The sequence below is a fragment of the Furipterus horrens genome, unplaced genomic scaffold, assembly GCF_987537825.1.
Source record: "Furipterus horrens unplaced genomic scaffold, mFurHor1.1.pri manual_scaffold_3, whole genome shotgun sequence".
Classification (NCBI taxonomy): Eukaryota; Metazoa; Chordata; class Mammalia; order Chiroptera; family Furipteridae; genus Furipterus; species Furipterus horrens.
The window spans coordinates 204,299,892-204,313,981 of NW_028327173.1; the positions used below are offsets into that span (position 1 = coordinate 204,299,892).

The 14,090-nt window shown below is 41.5% G+C and overlaps 1 non-coding gene across 1 annotated transcript; it reads right to left on the reverse strand.

Annotated features, from left to right (window-relative positions):
• Positions 1-13,472: 13,472 nt before the first annotated feature.
• LOC150017200 (small nucleolar RNA SNORA19) lies at positions 13,473-13,600 on the reverse strand. The gene has a single exon (XR_016510312.1). It is a non-coding gene; the product is annotated as a small nucleolar RNA SNORA19 (small nucleolar RNA).
• Positions 13,601-14,090: the final 490 nt, after the last annotated feature.

Here is a 14,090-nt window from a genome sequence, read left to right on the forward strand (position 1 = left end):
GTCACTGATGCCTCCTGCAGCGAAGCTAGCAATGGTGCCGTTTTTTGTTTTTTGTCTTTAAAAAAAAAAAAAATAGGACCTCAATATTCATTCTTGGGTAGAGTATCTGATCTTTCTGATATTAATAACAGTTTTAAAAAAAATTTCTTGTCCTACATAGATTATTTTTCTCCAAGTTGATTTTCTGTTCCTTCTGGTCTGTCTTCCATCTTGGAGGCTTTGTTTTGATGGCTGGTCATTGTTTGCTACCATTATGTTTAAGGGTTGGGACTAGGGAGCTGACCTGTTCACACTGAGGGGGTGGGAAATTTATTGGGAAACATCTGATGTCACTGTCTGTATACAGGTCTTTCATCTTTGACTGGTCAGGTTCAGAGAAGGAAGGAGAAGAAAAGAGGCTTCCAATCTCCAGGCTGAGGGGTAAGGGTCTGTGTGCTAGGTATTGCGTGGGGCAGGCGCAGGTTGGTGAGACTCTATTCTGTATTCAAACTTCCTATACCCACTAAATCCCACTGGTTTAGGTAGGTTACCCAGTCTCCAGCTGTGTTTGGTTTCTTTCATTCCAGAGACCCTCTCATGTATATTCTCTTTAGACTACTCCAGACCCACTAAGCTGGGGAGAGGTGCTCTCTCAGGGATGTGAGGTAGTGGAGGGAATTTAGGGATCCATTTGCTTCTTAAACAAATTTCAGTCAATTTCTTCCTCCCTTCCTCCCTCCCTTCTCTCTGTCCCTCTCTTTCTCCCCCCTCCCGCCCACCTTCGTTTCTTTCTTTCCTGTTCCATACATCTAGTTCAGAGCTATCTGGTGCTGCCAAGTCCATGCCTTTGGAGAATTCTGAGATGCACGTGGTTTTTCCTCGGCTTCCCTTGCTGCTGGCCCGGGATCTGACTCTTTCTGGTCTGCTACTTTTCCCTTGGCTTTCAAGCTTCCAAAATTATGATGCTGTGTGTCTTCTTGCCTAGTGTTCCTTTCTTCTTATCTTTACATGATCCTTTTACTGCCCTTAGGTGGCATTTCAGGTGTGTATGATTTAGATGACAGTGTTCACTTTGTGGTCTTAACCCAGAAACTTTCTCCCATTTTCTCATGGTTAGCATCTTCTCATTCTTTGTCTTAACTTAAATGTGATCTCTTCTGAGAGGCCTTCCCAAACCACCCTATGTAAAGAGGGTATTCCCAATCTCCTTTTTTTATTCTCTATTTTACCTCCCTGCATGGTTCTTTATAGACCTTGAGATCATTTTTTGGGGTCCATTTTGTTCCTCTTCGACACTGTATCATACACATCATGAGATCAGGGACTGTAGCTGTCTCATGTACTGTTGTATCCCCAGCACTAGGCACATAGTTGATGCTCCATAAACATTTGCTGAATGAGTCAAGGAACATTTTATCTGCAGACTGCATGAATTTTGAAATTGATAACAGTTTTCTCTGTTTTTTTCATGTATAGAAAGAGAAGGGCAGGGGACTAAATACAGCACCTACCTCGTAGGATTGTTGTGAGACTTTTAAGAGTTAGTAGGCCAAGTGCTTAGAACAGTGCCTGGTACATAGTTAGTACCAAAGAAATGTTAATAGTTTAAAAAAGAGTCTCTAGGGAGTTATAATTTTATATTTCAATATTGCTCAGTTTGATGAAATTAGAGAAAATGTTGTGGTGTGATGGGGTGAATGATCCTTGAGAATTGCTCAGTGTGTTCTGAACCACAGCACATCTAAACTGTAACTCTGGGTCAATCACGAATCTCCCCTTGGATTTGGACACTGTCATGGAATAGAATGTACTTTAACAGGAAAGTAAGATCTCAAGTGTTTCCCAGAGTTTGTCCATGGAGCCAGATGTTTAAAATTCAGGACCATGCTGTTCATAATTTATCTTCTTCTTTAGGCAATACTGGGATAGCTGCATCTTTCGGGAGTATAATTTATTTTCTCTGCAATCATTTTCTTTTGAAATGGAGCCACGCTGATTGGGCAGATGGCTGATAATTCCAATATGTTTTGTGTTTTGCAGTTAGATATGGAAACTTCAAGAATGATTCAGAGTCATCGGCTTCTGTATATCTCTGAAATTATTTAATTTCCACAAAATAGCTCTTTAGTTCCTCAAAAACCTATGATTATAGAGAGCTCAATGCAGTTTAGCAATTAGAGATTAAAACATTCTCTAGTTTTCATCAGTTAAATCCATCTCTCTGGATTTATAGGCCCTTGAACGAATCAGTAATACTCTTGTTTTCCTACCCCACTCCCCCATTCTTGCCGTTTCAAATACTTTCTTCTTGTCATAGAAGGAAGAAAGTACAAACTTGTGAGTCACTCTTTGGATGGGAGGGGAGGTACTCAGAATTTGGCCCCTTAGACTCTTCAACTTCAAAATCTTGATGCAAGGAAGCTGTCCAGTATACTTTTAAAAACACACTTCTATAACCTAACGTGACTAGATGAAGATAAAATAGAGCTCCATCTTTGCCACTTTATCGCTTTCTCCACCGTGCCGTGAAATGAACCTGACTTTTACAGCTCTCAGCACAAGCGCTCCCGACCAACAATGCAGGAGAAATAGGAACAGCAGCCTTCTCTTTTGACTTAAATAAATTGTTTTCCTCTTTTCTGTACTGGCAGTGCTTCATCTCTGGCAAATGAAGTGTTTCCGTGTTAAGGTTTTTTCCATTTGGCAGGTGGTTAGGTATCACTGATACATACAGGAAAGCAGTGGATGGTTTTAGGTATCTGTGCTTCTTCATGTACGAAAAAGGTGTGGTGGGTTACAAGTAGTTCAGCTGCTTCTCTTTGCAGGTGACGTGTCAGAAAGTGGCTCTATTATTTACCTCTTATGTAACTTGACCCCTCTAAGCCTTGGTTTTCTCACTGGTGATTTGGGATTAATAATAATAATGCGACTATTATTTTTATGTTTACTGGCACAACACTCAGGACTTAGAATTATTACTATTACTGGGACCCAGAGGATAAGGATTATGTGATTATATCTTTTTGTTGTTGATTTACTCATATCTCAAAGTGCCTAGTGAGTTGGTGAGCGTTTAATCAATATCTGATAAACAAATAAGATCACCGGTATCTTCCTCTTCTCCTTTGTTCCTTAACTTTGGCTTTATGTGTAAAATTCCTTAAACTCCTGACATGTTTGTTTTACAAGTTAACTACTCAAAAATGTAATTGAAAAATGTATGTGGAAGTGCTTTGAAAAATGTAAAGGCTACCCAAGTGTAATTGATGATGACGAGGATGATGACGAGGATGATGATGGCAGCGATGGAGTCACTTGCTGAAGAACGGGAGTGTTCTTTGCTGACCTCTTCTGTCTGCTAAAAGGGCCAGGTAGTTTGCCACCTGGAACTAAAACCGACTGAAGAATATATATGTAAGTATATGAGTGTTTGGAAGAATTAACAATGAAATATGTGACATCTGAGTTTTTATGCTTTTGCGGGGAGATTTGACTGTTTGGGCTCACTAAATGTGTGTATCATTTTCCTTTACCCTTCACTTGTATCTTTTATGAAGTTTTGCTTTCAGTTAAAGAGGATGACCATTCTCAGAGAAAGAGGATTATTCTTTGATCGAGGATTTGCTAAAAACTCTGGTTCCTTGCTAGAACTCCCAGACAATGCCTGGCGGAATTCATTGTTCTCCCTTCATTTCCGTTTCTGAATATCTTTATTATTAGCTCCATTTACTTTTTTATTCTTTAAACTAGAACTAGATTTCAGTACCAAATGCACTAGTAGATTGTGTGTGTGTATAAGGGATTACTATTGATTTGGTGAATGATAGATCTTGGCTGTGTTTTTCTTACTCCACATGTTATTTCATTTTAAGGGACAGAGTATCGGACTGGAAAAGGGGAAAGAGAAGGATCTCATATGTAACTGCTAATTATAGTAGCAATTCATTATCTACTTTGTGCCGGTCATTGTGCTAAGTAGTTTATATGTGTCATATGCAAAAATCCCCATTTTATAGGTTAGGGAATTGAGGCTCAGAGAATTTACCCCTTGAGTTCTCATTCTCATAGCTGTTAAGTAGAAGAGCCTGAATTCAGATGATACCTGTTTCTGTTTCTGTATGCTCTGAATTCTTGGTTCCTCCACCTTTTCCTCTGTAAATTAGAATATCCATGTTGTGTCTGTGTGTGAAAAGCTCAAGTTGCCGGGGGAAGAGACTTGAGGAGACTTCTGTAGTAACTGTAGGAAATCACAGATGTGTGATGGAATAAACACTGAAAGGTTTGGAGAAGTTGGAACATGGGGGCAGAAATGAAGATAAAGACATTCTGGGCCCCTACTGTCTGGGTCCTTGTGGGAGTGCAGGTGATCGCTGTGATCCCGGAGGGGAGTGAGGAAGGGGTGCCTATGGAATTTGTGAAATGCCCCTCGCAAATCATGTTTGGCTCCTTATATAAAGGGGTTTACTTGTGAATGTCATTGGGTAAGATAGCACTGCTGTGATTACGTTATAAATGTCTTTATTAGTCAGAGGTTATACTAAAATATTGATAAGTGGAATGATCTTATGAACAGCGTTTGCTTAAATACCCAAGCAGAAAAGTATTGTGGATGGGGATAGATGATGACAAGTGAAGATAAGTATTGGGTACATGGGTTTAATTTTGTTTTTCTTGCTACTTGTATGTGTTTAAAATCTCTATCGTGAAAAGTTAACAAATAAAAAACAAAACAAAACTCCTTTTTCCACAAAAGCTCCACGTGAAAATAAAGGGTAATCAGAGAAAAAGCAGTCTTACTAATGAGGATTATTAAGTGCATTGGGCTAAAAGGATATAGGTAACTTGAATATTAGGCTTAGTGGGTATCAGCCAGGACTATGAATTCTGGTTTGTTTCTATAACATTCTACAGTCAAAGTTCCCTCAGCCTAAGCTTTAAAAAAAATTTTTTTTATTTGCTTATTTTCAGAGAGAGGGAAATGGAGGGAGAAAGAGAGGGAGAGAAACATCCATGCGCGAAGGAAACATCAATCGGTTGCCTCTCGCACACCCCCAATTGGGGACATGGACTGTAACCCAGGCATGTGCCCTGAGTGGGAATGGAACCGGTGACCCTTTAGTTCACAGGCTGGCATGCAATCCAACCAGCCACACCAGCCAGGGCAGCCTGAGCTCTTTAACAGTATTAGAAGTCCGAGTTGTGTCCTCAGATGGTATTGTTAGCCTGGGCACCTTCTGCCCTCAGGGGTTCTTTTCTGTGGTTCTCTTCCAGCAGAGGAAAGGAGAGCCTAACTCGTTCTGAATGGAACAGGGCCACTTTTAACTGTGCTATGACCTGCATATTTTCTACTCCACCTCCTAAAATTATGTTTGCCAAAATGTCCTTCTTAGGGGTGTGCCTTTCTGAAGGGTGTCTCACTTTCCTTCTTCACCCAGAGGTACATAGCTCTAATCCTCAGCTGAGATGGACTCAGAGACTAAGGACTATTCATATTCCCCTGTGTTGACTGTTCTCTGAGCTGGTCAGGTGCGGCTGGGACACGTAGCATCCTCTGACCGCAAGGCCGTGCCTGGTTCTTCACGCACTTAGTCACTCAGAGCGGGGCTCTCTCTCTGTCCCTCTGACTCTTGGAATAGGTCTTCCTTGCTCCCTCTCCATCCTTGCTGACACAGCCCACCCTTAGCCCTTCAGGGGGCTGTCAGCCAGACCAACTCCACATCCCAAAATGGTCCGTAGTGGAACTGGGACTTTAGAAGAAATTGTTCCTGTAAGTAATAGAAAGGGGAGGTACAGGGAACTTTAGTGTCATACACAAGATCCAAAACTAGTCCATGAAAGGAATATAAATGATAAACTGCTTTGTCGCACCAAGGATCATGTGATATGTGAATTCATTCATTCATTCATTCATCAAACATTTATTTACAATAAGACACTCACTAAATGATGGATATATAAAAATTAAAGGGACAGTTTCTGATCTCAAGGATCTGATAGCCCAGTTGAAGAGACAGTGACTGAGTTAATAACTATAGCCGAGAGTGGTAAGTGCCACGTTAGAGGGCAGCCCTGTGCGCTCTGAAAGTGCCAAGGGGAGGCACCCAATGCAGCTGTGGTAGGAAGGGCCAGCTGGCTGGAGCAGAAGTGGTTACAGCGGAGCTTTGAAGGGTTCTTAGGACGTGGCCAGGCAAAGGAGTCCCGACTGCATTCTCGCAGGGAGAATGTTCTGTGCACAGCCTTGGGAGAGTATGAGTGTCATAAGCTGGGGTTGCTGCAAGTCAGTGTCGTTTAAGTGTAATGCCTATGGACAGAAGATGAAACTTGACAGACGAGTTCATGCTGGACTCAATATGCTGAGTTAATTATCTGGACTTCAACCTACAGGACGTGAGGAAGATTTGCATTTTAGAAAGATCACTTTGGATGTCACGTTAAAAAAAAGGGTCAGAGGGAATCAGTCTGGATTTAACAACAATAATCTAGGAAAGAGATCGTGCAGGCTTGAATTAAGGTGTAGATGAAGGAGAGAGTAGATTTTAGAGATATTTCTAGGTAGAAGCAATTGGCCCACGAAGTATAATCTACTGCATATAAGAGACGCTGTGAGAGATACAAAAATAGTGAATTAAGACAGATATGTAGGGCGATTAAGAAGGATGTCTTAATTCCTTATTGATCCTCTGATCAAGAGAAGAAATGAAAAAGGTACCACGCATAATTTTTACTTGACCCATTGTGGCGAATATTTGTAGAAATCCAAGTTGATGAGCTGCTCTTTAGTTACGTCTGTCATTTCTTAATGAAAGGTCAGACTGCAGAGATGCAGGGTTTCAAAAGGGGCAGTGGCAGCAAACCCATAAAGCCGTGGCCTTTATGTAGTGGAAGAACACACTTGAAAAGTAAGATGAAATTAGAATATACACTTCCTATCTACATTAATAACCAACGTTTGCAAAGAGCGTGGGGGGAGTATTATTTTAATTTCTCATTTGGTAAAAATGAGAACAATACCAACCAACAAACAACAACCCCTGGAGCGCATAGGTATTACATGATTTGCTTGAGCTCACACATGACGGTAGGTGGGAGCTCACACTGTGTTCCAGAGTTCTCTGCGGGACGTTGTGGTAACTCCAGGACATTTACCCAGCATGTTTAGGGCCCAGGACATGGAAAGAAATGAGTGTTCTATTTGAAGAAAAGAAAATGAGCAAAAAATTCTGAAAACGATAATGAAGAAGCTATAGAAACCTTTGGAATACATAGCAAGCAAAATGATTATTCGGAGCTCGATTGGAATAGAGATGGGAGGGAAAAAAGTCGTGAAAGTGTTCTGCATTAATTATATGTCAAAAAAATTTTATTTGGAAATTACTTATTTGTGTGAATTGTATTTGAATTTCAAAGAATTTATTTAGAGAACATTGACAGGCTAAAGGATAGCCGATATTTAAATTTGCAGTTCATATCAACCATTGTGTGAAGGGTGACCATCTGTTATGTACCTAGCATTGTGACAGGTTCTAAGGGAGTTACAAATATTAGATAAGATAGTTCTGTTGTCAAAGATTTTAAAGTGTTGTTAGGGACTCTAGATTTGCCGACTAATTTGGAGCCATACAGAACAGTTTATCATCAGTGATACATTTATATAATGAAGTGATTGAGTTTTGAGGCAGATAATGAGTAGTCAGAAAATGAAGATAGTGATAATGATTGGAGTCCATTAGAAGGCTTCATGAATGGTGTGAATCTTTAAGATGGGCCTTAAAGGGCTAACGGGAATTGATTTTTCAAGGAAAAAAGCGTGGGACTAGTGAGGTAAACAAATTTCATTTTGTGTTTTCTAAAGAAATAATCAGATTTAGTCTAATACTTCATCTGTTTACCACAGTGTTACTTAGGAAACAACCTAAGTGTCAAATCATAGAATAAGGGAAGCATTAATATTTCATGCTATGTCATACAATTAAATATTATTAAGCTAATAAAAGTCATGAAAGAACAATGTAGCCTGGTGGAGAAGCCTGCGTTCTAGCCAGACTCTCAGTTCTTCCGCTTCCTGACTTGTGCCTCTTTTTGAGTTTTGGTTTATTTGCCTTTATATGGAAATTATAATAACTACTTTGAAAAATGATTGTGAGGGTTAAAAATAATGTCTATAGAGCACGTGATAAATAGTGGACATTTAAGAATCATTATTTTTCCTATATATTAGTAGTATGTAAAGAGATACTGTCTTTCTGAAGGGAAATGTCTCAATTCTTATCAAAAGCTTTAGAATTAGTATTTCCTGTTTGACTCGGCAGTTCCACAATTAAAATTTTATTCTAAGGAGATAACTGAAGATGTGTGCACATATTTAAAAGGATATTCTTTGCAACATTGAATAGAATAGTGAAAAATAACCCCAGATTTCACAAAAAAGTAATTGGTGAAATAAATTAGGATTCACTTATATAAAGGAAAATTACAAAACCATTACAATGCTGATGTATTTCTGATACAGAAAGTGAGGAAAGCAGATTCTAAAATTATATACAGTGAAATTTCATTGTTTTAAATGTATATTTATGCAGAGAAAGTTTTCTAGAAGGATAATACACTAAAATGTTAACTATGGTTGCCTCTGAAGAATGGGCCGTTTGGTTTTTTATTTTTCTTCATTGTACTTACGTGGATTTTTTACTTTTATGGTAATGGGCGTAAATAATTAAATGTTAAAAATTAGGAATTAGTTGCTATTAAAATATTTAGTGACGTAGGAAAATGCTTATGATTGAATGAAAAAACCGTTTAAAACCTAAGTATTATGCGATCCCAGTTTTGTTAAAGTGTTGTTATGTACGGTATGCCTAAAGTGAATGACTGAATTTTACGGCTCTTTCTCTCAAAATGGAGCAGAGCTTTGATGACGTGGTAGCGATAGAATGAACAGTGAAGCTGCTGCGTGCAGAGGTTAGACTCGTGTGTGCCTGGATAAAAGTCATCATTTTCTCAGACCCCCCTTTTCTGTTTTCCTCCTTTTCATTACAGCTTTAACAGCTGGCTTTCTGGGCTCTTTCCATGAAGAAAACAAAGTCTAACCACCACTGCTGTCCACTCTCCCCACCTCTCCTTTTCCTTTGTCCTTACTGGGACCCCGCAGATGCAGCACCTGGGGTACTCAGCGCGCAGTGGTGAACAAGAGACCGTTTTTGAAGGCTGCTCTCCATTTGGGAGAGATAGTCAACAACCACCCGAAGAAATGTGATTGTGCGAACTCCTGTGAAAAAAATCGAATAGGGTATTATAAAACAGAACAGTGTGGGTGGAGGTCAGGGGTTAGGGTTAGACAGGGAAGTGAGCAAAGACCTCTGTGGGGAAGGGACATTTGAAGTCAGCCTTGAAGTATGAGTAGGAGTTACCCAGAATGTGACAGGAAAAGCATTCTAGGAAGAGGCACAAGTATATAGAGAGGTTTTCAGGTAAAAAAAAAAAAAAAAAAAAGATTGTGTGTTCAAAAAACTGGGGTAAGAGCCAGTGTGTCTGGCCCTTGTGGTATGACATGAGGCTGGGAGGAACCTGGTACACTGTGTTATGGATTTTGGATTTTATTGAGGGCAATAGGCAGCCACTGAAGGATTTGAATGAAACTACACATATATGTACGTGTATGTGTGTGTGTGTGTATGTATATGATTTTATTTATTTATTTTTAGAGAGAAGGGAAGTGAGAGAGAAAGAGAGGGAGAGAAACACCAATGTTTGAGAGATACATTGGTCAATTGCCTCTTGCATGCACGCCAACCAGGGACTTGACTCACAGCCCAGGCATGTGCCCTGCCTGGGAATTGAACCAGCAACCTTTTGCTTTGTGGGACGATGCCCAATCCACTGAGCTACACCAGTCAGGGTGAAACTGTTTATATTTTTAAAAGATCCATTTGGCTCTTCTGAGGAGAAAGAACTGGAGAGAGGCAAGGGAGAACCAGGAAGGTGAGCTCAGAAGCTTTGAGGATCAGTCAGGAGATGATGGTGCCCGGTGATGACAGCGACGATAAAGAATAGAAGACAGTTCGGAGGTATATTCTGTTGGTAGCATTGACAGGACTAAGGGACAGGCTGGATTCAGGGAGTGAGGGAGAAGGAACGGGCGCCGCCAAGGATGAGTTTCAGAATACTTGTCGGAGCGACTTGCTCAGTTACATAGATGGTGGAGTAGGTTTTTGGTGGGGGGTGAGGGAAGAGATCCACGTTCAGTGTTGAACGCGTTTACTTTATGGTATCTGCAAGATGTCCAGTGGAGAAGCTGAAGAGATGAGGCCTGTCACTCATTAGAGCTGCGCAGCTGGAATGGAGGTACATGTTTAAGCGTAGTTGGCACAGATGGCGTGAAAGCCTTGTGGGTGGATGGGCTTGACCGTGGAGAGGGTATGGAGACAAGTACAGCCCTTAGGGCCAACCCCTGAGGAACTCCAACATTTAAACATCAGGCGATGGGGGAGATGGCGAGGCACATTGAAAGGGATATACTCGGGAGGTGGGAGGAAGACGAGGAGAATGGGGTGTCAGGAAAGCCAACAGGAGAGCGTTGCAAGGATGACTGGGAGGTGCCCGCTGGGTTCGGCAACCAGGAGGCTGTAAGATGATGGTGGGAAAAGCCGATTCAGTGCAGTGGTGGAGGGGGAAGCCAGACTGGAGCGAGCGGCTGCGAGAATTGGACGTGATGGAGAGATGAGAGAGTCTACTTAACAGTTTTAATCTTGGCCCTGAATGGAGAGGCTGATAGCTGGAGGGAGAACTTCAGGTTCATCAAGAGGTTTTCTTGGTTTCCCTTTCACAAACATTATTTGAATGCTTCTGGAAATGTGCGGGAGAGACAGCCGATGGACGGAGGGCACTGGAGGCAGGGTGATGATTGACAGGGAGAGGAAGGAAGGCAGTGCAGGTAGGCTTTTGGTCTCTACTGTGTGTTGAGTGTGTATTAGGTGCTGTGCTGAATGATGGGTGCAGTAAGTGATTGATTTTTCACAGTAGCCCCGTGAAGTTGTATGATTGTCCTCATTTTCCAGATGAGGACATTGGAGTTAAGGGGAGAGCGAGCCCACGTCGGAATTGGGAACTGCTTGATATCAGAGCTCAGACTCTTAGCTCTTATTTATAGTCTTATAAAATTTCCCCTGTGATTGTGGACTTGTCAGTTTGCTAGAGCTGCCATAACAAAGTGCCGCCGACTAGGTGGCATAAGCAACAGAAATTAATTTTCTCACTGTCCTGGAAGCCAGAAGTCCGAGATCAAGGTGTTGGCAGGTTTGGCTTCTCCTGAGGCCTGTCTTCTTGGCTTGCACATGGCTGTTTCTCTGTTCATGGGCATCTGTGGCGTCTCTTCTGCGTCCAAATCTCCTTGTTTACAAGGACACCAGTCAGACTGGATTAGAGCCTCTCTAAGGGCCTCATTTTAACTTAGTCTCCCCTTTAAAGGCCTTACCTCCAATAGAGTCACATTTTGAGATTAGAACTTCAATATATGAATTTGCGGGGGGCATTCAGTGCATAACAGATGGCTTCTGTTTTCTTCAAATATAAGGAAAAGAAGTTTTGGGGAGTGTGGAGAGGGATGAAGCAGTGGCCTAAGGATCAGTTGAGGCTGGAGATAATTTGTTTATATCCACCCAGCCCAATTAATAGACGTGCTGAAGCCATATTCAGGTATATGGTTGGAGTGAAAATAAGAACTCTGTCCTGTGACAAGGCTGCTGGTGCTCATGCGCTTAGCGACCAGCCAAATGACGCTCTCTTCTCTGCGAAGTTGAACTGTAACTGAATTTTATTCACAGTCTCAGCACAGTTACAAATTACTACAGTGTTCCCTCACTTATCGCAGGTATTCCGTTCTAGACCCCCCCTGCAATAGGTGAAAATCCGCGAAGTAGAAACCTTACATTTATTTTAGTATTTATATATATTTTAAGGCTTTATAAACCCTTCCCACACACATATAAACCGTTCCCAGTCCCTTATTAACCTTTCCCACTCCCTTATTAATCTTTCCCACACTTTTATAAACACTACTTATGTTCTTAAACATATTCTACACTCTTAAACCTACATAACTTTAACAACATACGTATACGGCACCACAAAATCCCACGATATAGTGAAAAATCCGCAATAAATAATTAAATATAATATTTTTACAAACCCCGCGATACAGTGAGGCCGTGATAAGTGAACCGCGATATAGAGAGGACCTGCTGTACGTGTCCGGGACCTTTCTGGCTGGTCTGAGATAGTTGCAAACGTGAAAGTTAAGGAAGGCTATGACTGTGTCGCATTCGCTGGTGCAAAAATTAGCTTGAACATTTTTCCGACTGGTTCTCTGAATTGTCTTTCACGATTACTCATCGCTCTCTTTGTTCTTTTCCCCCTTTCTCTCCATTTTCACTCATCACTTATTTATTGAACACTTATTGGGTGTCTGGCACTAGGAACAAAGAGTCAACAGTCTAGTTTGGGGGACAGATAGGATCATAGGCAAGAAACCTCCAGGTGCTCAGTATTATTAAAACGATAATTCCTTTGTCCATTTCTCCCACAAGTATATCGAGTGCCTACTCAGTGCCAGTTCATGAGTTAGGCGTGGGACAGAGACATGCGTAAGATATCGTTTCTGCCTTCAATACATTTATAACCTGGAAGAGCAAAATAAACAGGGAAACAAAAACAGTACAATGTGGCGTTTTTAAAATCGCACAAGACCTCAGAGAAGGGCGTGACTCTGGTTTCCGCTTTCCCTTGCATGTTTGGGTACCCATTGAAGGGACGCATTGCTGCATTTTAACAAAAAGAACTATGGAAAGAACATTTATTTCACAGACATTTCTGAATGCTTGCTGACTGTGTGCAGTGACAGTTTGGTGGCTCTTGAATTATGAGCAAGCATCGAGTTGGGGCATCCATGGCTTTTCTCTTCATTTGGGTTCATTGTCCACGGCCTGCACGATCCACACCCTTTCTTAGGTGGTGAAACGGTGAACCGTTTTCCTGACATACTCGGCAGAAACCTGCTGAATATTACAGGTTGGAAAAAAAAAAGCGACAGTAACAGAGTGTGACTGTGAAACTGGGTGAGCAGGAACCATGTGCTAGCCTAGCACACAATCTCAAATATTTGGGGCTTGAATCTATGTATTATTGCCTGCAGCCTAGACTTATTTTTGTCAGAAAATACTAACCACATTATGGAAATGTGTAGGTAGTCAGAGAGAGAGCAAGGAAACCTGATAAATGGTATATGTGGGATTTAGAATCAGTGAATAACCTAATAACAGCGGAAAATTGCTTTGATGTCATGCAATGAACACCCACTACCTTTGCAGAATCTCACTGTAGAGCGTGTCACAGTGGAAAGAGAACTGAGGGGAGTCAGGGTCTGTAAGTGCTGGTCTAGTTCTGCCACTGACCTAATGTGCCTCATTTTCCCCGCCTTTTTTTTTTTTTTTTTTTTTTTTACTTGTCGGAAGGAGACTGGCAGCATTACTACCGAGTTATACTGCTAATTAACCTTCAACTATTTGTATAGCACATAAGAAATAACACTGCTCACACATACGAGAAAGCAGGTCAATGAAATGTGCACTTCCCCGCCTTTAAAATGAAATGGTTCTGGGAAAAGGTCTTTGCGGTCCTTTCATTTCTGATAGTTCATGATTCTGTGAGTCTACATCCCATGCCTGTGGAAAGCATTTTGTCGTCCTTTAAGTTGCTTAAGCCAGAATTTCAGTTAGGACACACCCAGGCGCCTGTTTCCGTGGGCCGTTGGGACCAGCATGGCCTTGCATTCCCAGGACTTGAGATGTCTTCTGTTAACTGCTGACAGTGAGCCATTCCGCCTCAAAGGCTCCCTTGGTGGCCTTAAAGATTGAAAGGACACATGGCCAGTGTTGAGAGCTCTGTGGAAGAGGAGACCTGAGAGACGTTGATCATCGTGGCCCCTTGGCATTTGCAAAGAGGAATGACTAGAACTGGGCCATTCACTGCAGCCAGGTCAAAGGTCAGGTCAGGAATGTGGACGGTGCTGGTTACTCCAGGTAGGTCTAGGAGGGTAAATAAGGTGATTTAGTTCCTCC